Source organism: Diplotaxodon limnothrissa, linkage group LG8 (assembly GCF_057381915.1).
Source record: "Diplotaxodon limnothrissa isolate DT_005_m linkage group LG8, D_limnothrissa_male_GT1.1, whole genome shotgun sequence".
In the NCBI taxonomy this organism is placed as follows: Eukaryota; Metazoa; Chordata; class Actinopteri; order Cichliformes; family Cichlidae; genus Diplotaxodon; species Diplotaxodon limnothrissa.
The window spans coordinates 9,964,738-9,977,884 of record NC_140603.1 but is presented as its reverse complement, the minus strand read 5'-3'; positions in this window follow the sequence as shown (position 1 = coordinate 9,977,884).

Sequence of the window (13,147 nt, the reverse complement as noted above, 5' to 3'; positions counted from 1 at the left end):
AGGGCTTTAACATACTGTGAGTGAGATTGCTGCTGGCGATGGTTCAGGGGGACATTGAAGGCAAGATCAATGGGTAACCTAGGCTGTCTGCCAAACATTAACTCGTACGGCGTAAACCCTGTACTTTCATGTTTGGTGCAGTTATACGCGTGAACGAGTGGCTTAACAAAGTCACGCCAATGTTTCTTGTCTTCGTCTTTGAGTGTACCCAACATGTTTAGCAGGGTTCTATTAAACCTCTCCACAGGGTTTCCCCTGGGATGGTAGGGTGAAGTTCTGACCTTCTGAATCCCAGCTAGGTCGCATAACTCTTTGATAGTTTTTGACTCAAAGTCTGCTCCCTGATCGCTATGCAACTTCTCGGGAAAACCGTAGTGGATTATAAAGTTTTCCCACAGGGCCTTGGCTACAGTTTTAGCCTTTTGGTTGGGAGTTGTCATTGCTACAGCATACTTCGTAAAGAAATCTGTAATAACTAAGACATCTTTAGTGTTGCTGCGATCTGGTTCAATTGTCAAGAAATCAATACACACCAACTCTAGAGGTCTGGTGACTTGAATGTTTACTAGGGGCGCCGCCCTCTCTGGCAGGGTCTTTCTGCAAACACACCTGCTACAGCTTTTGATCTTTTGCTCTATGTCTGAGGCCATTTTTGGCCAGAAAAATCTGGTTCTGGTTAAATCAAGGGTCCGGTCAAGACCAAAATGACCCATGTCATCGTGAAGGCTTTTGAAAACCATAGATCTTAGACTTTCAGGAAGAACCAGCTGGTACTGTGTCTCTTCACCTACTTGTCTTTTTCTGTACAAAATCCCGTTCTGCAACTCAAGTTTGTTTAACTCACGCAGAAGGATGCTAAGTTGTGGGATCTCGTTGCGTACAGTAGGAGGAGATGTTTCACCTGTTTCAAGCTGGTGTATGATTTCACTGATAGCAGGATCGTTTGTTTGACTTTGTCTTATCTCTTCTTCTGACAAGCTTGGAATGACAGGAAAAGCATCACACTGGTCGAAACTGTCGGGAACAGCATCAACGGACGTAGACAGTGAAGTTACGAGTGGGCAGGCGAGAGCATGGTCTGTGTCAAGAGACTGGACTAGATGTTTCTCACATATTGCACTGACAGCTTGAGTGGGAACGTGAGTGAAAGGATCGGTGCCAGGCAAGTGGTGTTGCACAAACTGACGGATCCGCTCCTGTTCCTTCAGGGAGACAAGGTCATTTAATGGCTCGAGATGCGGATGACGAGATAGGCCATCTGCGTCCATGTTTTGTTTGCCTGCTCTGTACCTAAGCTGGAACTCGAAAGAGGACAGGGCGGACAACCAGCGATAGCTCGTCGCGTCTAACTTAGCGGTGGTCAAAATGTAAGTTAGAGGGTTACTGTCAGTTATTACTGTGAAAGGACTGCCATATAAGTAATCACAAAACTTTTCCGTTACAGCCCATTTGAGGGCAAGAAACTCAAGCTTATGAGCAGGATAACGGCTTTCGCTTTTTGATAGTCCTCTGCTTGCGTATGCAATTACTCGCAACTCTCCCTCCTGCTCTTGATAAAGAGCTGCCCCTAACCTGATTGTGCTTGCATCTGTATGTAATACATAAGGCAACTTGGGATCGGCAAAGCCTAGAATTGGGGCAGAAGTCAGTTTGTCTATAATAGTCTCAAACGCTTTCTGACAACTCTCTGTCCATCTCTCCCCGAAAGGAGCTTTTGGCTGAAAGTATTGGACGTAGTTGGACTTAGAGCTATTGTTTTTTCGCAGTGGGGGGTATCCAGCAGTTAGGTTGGTATGGGGTTTTACGATCTTAGAAAAGTCCTTAATAAACCGCCTATAATACCCCGCAAACCCTAAGAAGGAGCGGAGTTCTTTCAAGTTCTTGGGACTTGGCCATGTTTTTAACGCTGCTACTTTCTCGGGGTCTGTTTCTACACCGTTTTGGGAGACAATGTGCCCCAAGTACCGAACTGACGTCTGAAAAAACATACATTTTTCAGGCGATAGCTTCAGACCGTATTCTTTGAGACGATTAAGCACATGGAGAAGGCGGGTCTCGTGTTGTTCGAGGGTTTCGGAGTAAACTATAAGGTCGTCTAGATAGACCAGGACTTCCTTAAGGTGGATGTCGCCCATACATTTCTCCATCAGCCTTTGAAATGTGCTGGGAGCGTTTGTTATGCCTTGAGGCATCCGGTTGAACTCAAAGAACCCCATCGGACATATGAAGGCTGTTTTGTGCTTATCTGCCTCATCGACCTCAATCTGGTAGTACCCACTTTTGAGGTCAAGGACCGAGAACCACTTCGATCCTGTCAAGGCGGAGAACGCTTCTTCCAAGTTAGGAAGCGCGTAGGCGTCTTTGATGGTGTTCAGATTCAACTTACGGTAATCTACACAGAGTCTTACGTCTCCATTCTTCTTCCTTACCACCACTATCGGTGAGGAAAATGGCGACTCGGATTCGCGAATGACACCTGCATCGCTTAGCTCCTGCAAATGCCTCCATACGGCGTCAAGATCTTGTAGTCGTACGGGACGGGGTCTGTGCTTAAAAGGGGTTTCATCGCTCAGTTTGATTTGGTGTTTTACTTTGTTAGTGCAACCAAAGTCTGTATCGTGTAGTGCAAAAACCTCCGACATAGCACTTAACTTTTGTGTGATTCGTTCTTTCCATTCAGCAGGGACTGGAGAATCAGCAAAGTTAAGATTAAGCTCAGCAGGGTTTGAGCTGGGAGTCTGTTTGGACTGCTCTGTGATCTGACTGTTTGGTATGATCTCTTGAATAGCATGCATTTCAGCAATGACACTTTTCGCAGGGATAACTATGTCATGCTTACTTTCATTTCGCAGGACCACTGGAAGCTTTTGTGAGGGTTTCTCAGCAAGGGTAAGTAGACAGTTGGTGACCAAGACTCCACCTGGCAAGGAGGATGTAGAGGGGGTCTCGACTACTACCCACCCGCCTGAGTGTTCAGTTTTTGCGTGGACTAAACCCTCTAAGACTCGACTTTGGCCTGCAGGAATGACTTCAAGCTCTTTCCCTGACAAAGTGACAAGACCAAGGCTGTCGTCCTCTTTTTGCTTGTGTCTTTGTTGTAACACGCTCAGCACTACTCTATAACCATAAGGCAGGATACTGAGGTCTGTATTAGCCAAGGAGAGGCTTTCAAAGACAAGGTCAAGAGTGTTAGTGCCAATTAAGAGAGAAGACTGAACACTAGAGCGTGTGTCTGGAACAATTAATGCAAGAGAAGACACAGTAAGTTCAGTACCAAAACAGTTCTTTGGAAAGGTAATGTCGACACAAATATAGCCTGAATATGGAACATTCTGACCATTTGCAGCTTCGACTTCTAGCAGGTCCTGTATTGGATGGATTTCAAGGTCTGCAAGATTGTTTTCATAGAACGATCGGGACACTGTGGTCACTTGCGATCCGGTATCAAGAAGGCAGTTGCAAGCTTGATCATTGATTTTCACTTGAGCAGTGTACTTAGCTCCAATTAGACCCTTGGGTAGTTTCACAGTGGCTGATTTATTGTTTGAGAATCGTTTTTTGGGTTTATGTGAAGGCTCGGTGGGACTAGTTTTGTCCGTAGCACCCATTTGTCCCGCAATGAGGGCTCCCTTTAGTTTAAAGGCTGTGTTTGCTTGTTTTGTCTATCCCACAGCAACTGTTTTTCTTTCAACTGTTTCCTTTTGTCAGTGACTAAAGACGGGTTTGGGTCATTTGGGCACACAGAGGCAATATGGCCGTCTTCGCCGCACTGGAAGCAGTAACCAGGCCTGGGCCTACTCTTCGCAGCTTGGGATGTCAAAAGGGTTCGTTCGGGTACTTGAGAGTTGGTCTTAGCAGTAGCTTTTGGAGGGTTAGACTTTTTCCTAGGAGGGTTCGGGGTTAATGTTGCGAGATGGCTTTGAAGCTGACTGATTTGTGCCTTTAATTCTGTGACCAGATCCTTTTGAGCATCTACTGGTGGGTCTACTTTCTGGGGTTTCAATCTCGTCAGTTCACTCTGCAGCGCAGTTATTTGTGTTCGCATTTCAGTGAGATCGTCTTGCATGGTGAGCGCAGGAAAGTCAGCATTTGCAGCAATAGAGTGAGAGGCTACTTTTGGTCTGGTGTAGGGCTGAATGATTATGGAAAATAATCTAATTGCGATTTTTTGCCCCAATATTGCGATTGCGATGCGATATGCGATTATTTTTTAAGGTCTTTGTCTTCTGTATTATTAAACAAAGACAAGCAATACATCATATAGTATGGCCAATACTATATTACATTAATTTTAAACTGTTCTTTCCTGGAAGACAGACCTCTGTTATGATGACATGAGGTGATGCATGAATTGATGACTGACATTTTTATTTAACTTCTTCAATCACAACAGTATATTTGAACATACACAATAGTTTATTTTTAGCTTACAAACATCTGAGCATAAAGTGCTGACAAGGAACCCTGGTGTAAACATTAAAATGAAAGTCAGTACAATGTGCAGATTGCAGAAATATACATAAAAAAAAATCAGTGGCTTTACCACACTCAGTTTTTCGACATCTGTGAACTACTAGACAGTCATTCAATTAAAAAATAATATTAAATAAATAAAACTAATAAATAAAAAATACACACATCTTACTGATCTCTGCAGTCAGTAACATTACACATAAAGTGCAAACATAATAGCAATTGTATAAACACACACACAAACACGCCTTTAAAGTTTAAAGGCGTGAAATTGGACGGTCTAGCCTTCTGATTAGCGTCACCGCTGTCTCGGTGGAGTTTAATAAACTCGGCCGTCTGCTTCTTGCTATCTAAAATATAACCAGACACTGGTGTAAATTCTCGACTGTCTCATACTTCTGTTTAATAAGTTTTCTGTTTGACGTTTAGTCAGCTGTGTGAAAACCAAGGAGGAACCCACCCGGGGGATTAATAAAGTTTTATTTTATCTAATCTAATAACTTTAATCTCAGCCAAACCGATTTACTCACGAACAAACAAAACACTGAAAAAAGCCCAACAATAACATTTTTAGGTTGTCTAAGTGACTTATATATTACGTTTAACCCGAGCAGCGAAACTCCGCGGTGATCTGAAAATGATGTGCCGGGAGTTGTGCCGTTCTCGGCCGCATCAGTAACCCTCGAGCTCCCGGCTAGCTGTCGAGCTGGTGGGTAGCAGACGCCTCTGAAAACGTCGAAGCACTTTTGCAAATATGGGATATCTTGATAAACCGAGCTGATATTTGATGTTTACACAACTACTTTCTCGCCTGAAAATATGTTAAAAGTTTATTTTGTGACCCAGAAAGATTAGTATGAGTAATTTTAAAACTTAGTAGCGGCCGCCATTGCTGGAAACTGGAGTTTGGCTGGGCCGCGCTATGAATTCTGGGATATGGTAGTAATTTGGACAGCCTTATAATCGCAGTATAATCGCAGCCTTTGCGGTTAGAAAATTGCACTTGATCATGTCGCGATATTATCGCAAATGCGATATATCGTTCAGCCCTAGTCTGGTGGCAGCAAAATGTTTTTTCATTCGGCTTTCTTTTGCAGTATGCTTGTCCTCTTCCACTCTCAACTGTAGCAGCAGCTCGGTGAATGAGGGGGGTTTATCTTTTTTCTTTTCGAGCTGAAGATCTGTTAACAAGGCATTATCCCAACACCCCCGACAGAATTGACGCAGAAGGTGTCGGTCTGCTTCACTAGCTACGACACCGCCTCTTTTCAGAGCTTTTGAGAGAGCTGTTTGCAAGCGATGGAGGTAGTGTGAAGGCTTTTCACCTGCATCTTGTAATGTGTTGAGGAATTTGGCGAAAAGCTCGTCGCCATCCTCCACAGTGCCAAAAGCTGAATGGAGTAGTTCAAGATAAGCTGAGGGCAAGGCTTCAGGGCCCAGAGGTTTCACCACGTTGGCAGCAGGCGGTACAAGACTGTCTACGATTTTCCGCGAGCGTTGCAAGTCAGACAGATTGGGATCTTGAAGTATGAGCTCTACACTGTGGCGCCATGTATCAAAGTCCACCTCATGACTAGGACAGGGCAGTTTGCCTGAAAAATTTCTGAGGCGGAAGGAGGCGCTCACTGGTGAGACAAGAGCTTCACTTCGCACTATGTGCTCTACTACAACCTTTTGCACATCAGGGTGTGTTATAAAGCTCTGTGGAATGGTAGTTTGTAGATCTGGCTGTGTCTGGTTGTCTGACTCAGAATCGCTGATGCATATGTTAGCTTTGATCAGTTCTGCAGTTTCACTTTGGATAGGTTGGTCATTTGCTTGTACTTGGGTTGTTAGTTCACTATGTGCATCTGGGGTAGGAGCTTCTGTGCTGTGTGTGACTGACTGAGCACATTGGGAAAGGTGTTCATGCAGAACAGCTTCAAAAGATTTGCCACTAAGTCTAGCAATGTTTTGCAGTTCATTGAAAAAACTGTTGGTGGCGACGTTGGTAACAGCTGCGATGTACTCAGGTGACAGGGCTCGTATCTGATAAGTGACTTCATTCGGACATTCAAGTGTGTAGGGTAGTAAGGGTTCAAGTGTCGACAGAGCAGATCCACTCTCATACTCTACAATAGCATTTTTGTGGTAAGAAGACTTAGGGTCATCTATCTTAAGGGTTCTTGCTGTTCGACCATATCTGCTTAAAAAGTCTTTTAAAGCTTCATCAGCGTCTGTGCCTGTAATCCCACTAACAATAACTGAGTTTGGGATTTTAACATTTTCTCTGTCAACTATTTCCATTTTGCCGGACTTGGCCTATTTTTGAGGTCTGGGTCAGAAAAAAAACTTGAGGGATCAATTACTACTCCTGGCTGGCTCGCCACTTCTGTAACACTTCTGGAGTCGTTACAGTATACTAGGACCAGTTAGGTTCGACTACTAGAGCAGTAATGAGCGTAGCATGTAATAAAGACCACAGACCAGTAAATACGTTTAAATTGCCGGCTTATTATTTTGTGAAGACAGAGAATAGACAGTTATAGACACATTACATAAAACATTCAACATCACACATTTAAGGAAAACAAGATGTTTTCTTTCCCCTTCTTAGTTCAGTATGTTCTGTTAGTTCATCCTATTTATCTCAAAACCTTTTATTTGGCTTTAGAAGGATGTTATTCTCAACCTAGGTTATTGTTTTATTTATTTCAAGTTCTAAGTTCAAGTTTATCCTTTGATCTATTTGCATTAACACTGTGTTATTTTAAATCAAGTTCAGTTCTTTAGGCCCAAGATTTAATTTAATCTTGGTCTAGGTTCACCTTTAAATTCTCAACCAGTTCTTATTTTGTTTTAACCCAACAAAATTATTTACACTTCCATTAACACCATTACAGCATTAAAATGTAAGGTTGACCAAAATAAATTACGAAAATAAATAAATAAATGTAAAACTGAAAACAATTCAGCAAAAGGCTGAATAAATCCCTTAAACAAACAAATAAACAAAAGAAAGTTGTCTTTGTGTCCTTTAACTATTAGTCCTGGAATTACTCCGAATGATTATCCAGTGCTTTGAAAAGTCCGCTGTTCTTTTGCAGAGGTGTATGGATTAATCCTACCAGTTTTATCAGCAAAAGAGCTCAACGTCCAGCAGGGGGCGTTTTCCTTTTTCCTGCTCGGTACAGTTCAATGGGTCCGTGGGTGGCTCGCCATCTTGTTTCTCGCTCAGCGGATCAAACTCCGATTCTAGCTCAGCATTTCCCGATCCAAACCTTAATGGCCTACCATAACAACAAAATAAAGTGCATAAACATTCGAAAATAACACACGGGTAGCCCTTAAATAACAGTAAAAGTCCGTTTTTTCCAGCTTATTTAGCCGTAAATGAGGTGACGCCAATATGGCGCGCTGAAACACCTTGAAAGGCCTTTGAACTGCAGCCTGTGTGTCGTTTAAGCACGAATCCACCGTTTTTAACATAAAACAACATAAATCTGCTACCTTGGCTCTCCATTTGCATGAAATGAGCAATATAATACAACAAAAATTTCTTGCATGAAATAAAAGACAATTTCTGAACTCACCAAGTCCCGTTCGGTTATGTTCACAACGTCACCAAGGCTGTGGTATATTGTAATAAGCAGCAGCTATTACTACCTCCCACCAGTAGGTGGTACTGTGTTATTGTATGTGTTCTGAGCTTATGGAGTAAAAGTCTGGACCTCCACCATAGCCTCGTCTCAGTCCTCTGTGCTTGGTCTAAAGTTATTGTTGACCACAACCCATGCTACACGGGCAGTTGGAGCAACACTGCATAAAGTTACAACATGGTGTCAGAAGTCGGCAAGACCGTGTGAACAGGGACCGCGACGTGAGTAAGCTAGCCGTAGATTAGCTAACAGTAGCCATTGCTAACGGCATGGAGCAATTCAAGCCACCATCACCGCTACTGCTCACAGGCAATTTATCTGAGACCTGGCGCAGATGGGAACAAAGATTCGGACTGTATATGACTGCTACGGGTGCGTTGGAGAAGGATGAAAAGGTTAAAATAGCCATTCTTCTCCACACTATCGGCGAAGAAGCGCTTGAAGTGTACAACACGCTCACAGTGACCCCGACCGGAGACGCACTGACAATGGCGGACATTTTGAAAACGTTTAAGGAATACTGTAGTCCACGAAAGAACGTTGTTTTTGAACGCCACAAGTTCTGGTCATACCCAATGTCGGCGGATATAACAGTGGACAGATATGTCACGGAACTCCGTCAGAGAAGTAAAAGTTGTGAGTTTGGGATCAATGAGGACGACATGATCAGGGATAAATTGGTGTTCAGCATAAGTGACGCAAGACTAAAAGAGAGATTGCTTCGTGACAACGACCTCACACTGCGCAAGACGATAGAAATATGCAGATCAGCAGAAGTGGCCAAGTCACAGATTCAGGCCATGCAGTCAATAACTGCAGCCCAAGACACGTCAGTGGACGCATTAAGAAAAATGCCAGGATACATTAAATCAGGACACAGTAAAAACAAACTGAGCAACGACAAACAAACAGTTTGTCACAAATGCGGCAACAAACACGCATTCCGACAGTGTCCAGCCTATGGGGCAACATGTCACAAGTGTGGGAAAAATAACCACTTCTCAAAAGTGTGCAGAGCTAGCGCAGAGAAGAGTAGACACTTCAAGAAAACAAAAACTATTAACAACATTGAAACTGATGGCGATTCACTATACATCGGCATGGTATCCAGCGACAAGCACAAGACTGGCAAATGGCATGAAAGTGTGACAATCGGAGACGTACCACTCACCTTCAAGCTAGACACAGGTGCGGACGCAAATGTGCTCCCCAGATCAGTTTATGACGAGTTACCAGATATGCCTCGGTTACAGCCCACAAAGACTGTACTCATAGCTTTTGGTGGAGCCCGCATACGTGCAGATGGTGTGGTGTCTCTTGAGTGTGAAGCACGGAAGCACAAGGCTGTGTTTGACTTTCTTGTATCAAGCCATGCAGATAAACCGATCCTAGGTGGACAAGCTTGTGAAGAGCTCCATCTGGTGCAACGAGTTGAGACCCTTGCCATGACATCCTCTGTACCGAAATCAGCTAAACCACCTTCTACCTCGGAAGAACTTGTGGAGATGTACGCTGATGTGTTCACAGGCTTAGGTGAGTTCCCTGGACTTCACCACATACATATTGACCCAAATGCAACACCTGTGATTCACGCATGCAGGAACGTGCCACTCTCCATAATGGATGCGCTGAAGAAGACGCTACAGGACTTACAAAACAGAGATGTCATAATGCCTGTCAATGAGCCTACAGATTGGGTCAACAGTCTTGTCGCCACACAGAAGAAGAACGGAACACTAAGGGTGTGCTTGGACCCTTGTGATCTGAACCAAGCAGTTAAACGCCAGCACTACTCCATTCCCACACACGAGGACGTTCGCAGCAAGCTAGCAGGAAAATCCATCTTCACCATATTGGATGAAAAAGATGGATACTGGCAGATCAAGCTGGACGAGCCGTCATCAAAGCTCTGTACCTTCAATACACCTTGGGGCCGATATCGCTTCCTCCGACTCCCATTCGGGATCAAATCAGCCAGCGAGGTCTTTCAACAAAAGAATTGTGAGACTTTCGGCAACATTCCTGGTGTATTTATCATTGCAGATGATATGATAATTGCAGCTACATCAGAGCACGAACACGATGAAATCCTGCAGAAGGTCATGGAGAAAGCAAGAGCAGCTAACGTGAAGTTTAACAAGGACAAAATTCAGTTCAAAGTTGACACAGTGAAATACATGGGCCATATCATCACAGCAGCAGGGCAGAAAGCAGATGTTTCAAAGATCAAAGCTATTGTCGACATGCCGACTCCAGAAGACAAACAAAGCCTTCAGCGTCTGCTGGGAATGACGAAGTTTTTGGCACAGTACCTCCAAAATGAAGCATCGCTCACAGCACCTTTGAGACAGCTACTCAAGAAGGACACAGTGTGGCAGTGGCAGCCACATCACACAGTAGCGTTACAGACGCTCAAGTCGACGCTCACACAAGCTCCAGTGTTGAGATTTTATGACCACAAGAAACCACTAACACTGCAGGCCGATTCTTCAAAAGATGGGCTGGGCGCATGCCTATTACAAGACGGACAACCTGTGTGTTACGCGTCACGAGCACTCACAGACACAGAAAAAAGGTATGCACAAATAGAAAAAGAGTTGCTAGCCATTGTGTTTGCCGCTAAACGATTCCACCAGTATGTCTATGGAAGACCAGTGACAGTGCAATCTGATCATAAACCCCTGGAGGCGATAGTGCGCAAACCGCTATGCAAGGCACCAGCGAGGCTACAAGGAATGCTGCTGCAACTACAGAGATATGATCTCACCGTCACGTACACCCCCGGCAGAGACATGTTCATAGCCGATGCACTCTCACGTGCCACAACTACCAGTGACGACAGAAACGTGAGTGAAAACGCAAATGATGAAAGAGTTGTGTATGCTCTGGAGGCCACAGCAGCATTGAGCGAGAAAACACTGTGTGACCTGAAAAAAGCAGTGGCAGCAGACAGCGTACTACAAGCCGTGCGCGAAAGACACTTCAACGGATGGCCGCCCAGAAGGAAGAGTTTAGACAAAACACTCCACAGCTACTGGCCTATGAGACACGATATCAGTTTCCACGATGACATTATTATGATCGGGGACAAGATCGTAATACCCCAAAGCTTCAGGCGTGTGATCCTGGAGAAGCTGCACCTTGCCCACCAAGGCGTGCAGCGCACAAAAGCCAAAGCAAGAAGAGTGCTGTACTGGCCTGGCATGTCACGCGACATAGAGACCATGCTTGAAAAGTGTGAACAATGCCAGCAAATGCAGCCAAAGAACCAGGCTGAACCGCTTATTCCACACCAGATTCCAGAGCTGCCATGGATGAAAATCGGAGCAGACATCTTCGAACTGAACGATCATCCATATCTTTTGTTAGTGGATTATTTATCAAAATATCCAGAAGTTCTTAACTTACCTGACAAAACGGCACACTCTGTGATTCAGAAGATGAAATCAGTCTTCGCAAGACACGGAATTCCCAAAGAGATAGTGAGCGATCATGTTCCATTCGCCAGCCACGAGATGAGATCGTTTGCAGCATCCTGGGAGATAAAGCTAACTTTCTCCAGTCCCGGCTTTCCTTCTTCGAATGGCATGGCGGAGCGAGCCATAAAGACTGTCAAACATGCACTTAAGAAAGCCGCATGGACTGGAACAGACCCACATCTAGTGCTGTTGTCTTTGAGGAACACTCCAGTCACAGGACTTAGTGTGTCACCTGCACAAATGTTGATGGGACGGGTTCTCCGCAGCACCCTGCCATGCACCAGTGCTGTGTTGAGGCAGTCAACCCCACAGAACATTCACGACAAAGTGCGCAGGTTGCAATCAAAGCGGAAACGCCACTATGATCAGCACGCAAGACCATTGCCTGTTCTGACCCCAGGCGAGACTGTGCACATGCAAACAAGGCGCGGTTGGGAGCCAGCTGTTGTAACTCATCGGCGAGAGGAACCACGCTCCTACACTGTGCAAACACCAGATGGTAAAGTGCTCAGGAGGAACAGGAGACATCTGAGGAAAATACACCCAAGTCTGTTCAAGGACACACCCATGGACCCAGATGAACTGTCCGTTCACACCCAAGAGCCAGTGGAGCCACCAGCAAATGACACCCCACAAAACTCTAGTCCTGCAAGTATGGACAACACACCCACATGTTACACACGCAGTGGCCGAGCAATAATACGCCCTGCCAGGTATAGAGACTAAGTGATTGGGAAACTTAAAGTCACTCTATCCTGTACCTGCGTTGTTCTGTACAAGCTAGATAACTGTCTTGTTGGAAAAGAGAGAAAATATGTCATGTTTCATATGTTCATTTTGACATGTCTTATCTAATCTGTCATGTGTTCATCTGTTTCAAAACACTACACTGATGTGTATTTGCATTGCTCAAGTGACAAGCAATCTGAGGTGTGCTCTACTTAATGTCTCAAGAATATAATATTGTTAATGTTCCTACGATTTAAAAGGTGCATTTATGTTACAAAATATTGGAGTTAAGAGGTAGTATCTTTATCTCGGAAAAGAGGGATGTGGTATATTGTAATAAGCAGCAGCTATTACTACCTCCCACCAGTAGGTGGTACTGTGTTATTGTATGTGTTCTGAGCTTATGGAGTAAAAGTCTGGACCTCCACCATAGCCTCGTCTCAGTCCTCTGTGCTTGGTCTAAAGTTATTGTTGACCACAACCCACGCTACACGGGCAGTTGGAGCAACACTGCATAAAGTTACAACAAAGGCAAGGACAGGTCGGAAAAAACAAAAATACATTCTCCAGAGTACAAAAATGGCTTTAAGTAGATTTTTGGCTTATTTTTACTATTTTTTCACTCATTTAAGCAGCAGCTCTGCAAGGACTGTCTGCATTTCTCCCTCTCGAGCATCAAAAAGAAGGAACAACCCGATTGGGTGTGGCTAATCACAGGAGTCACGCTGCAGCGTGCCCTTTCACAATAAGAGTCTCAACACATATTTTAGCCATTTTACCTGAATTAACATAAAACACCATGAATTAGCAAGTTCTGTACCCTTTTAA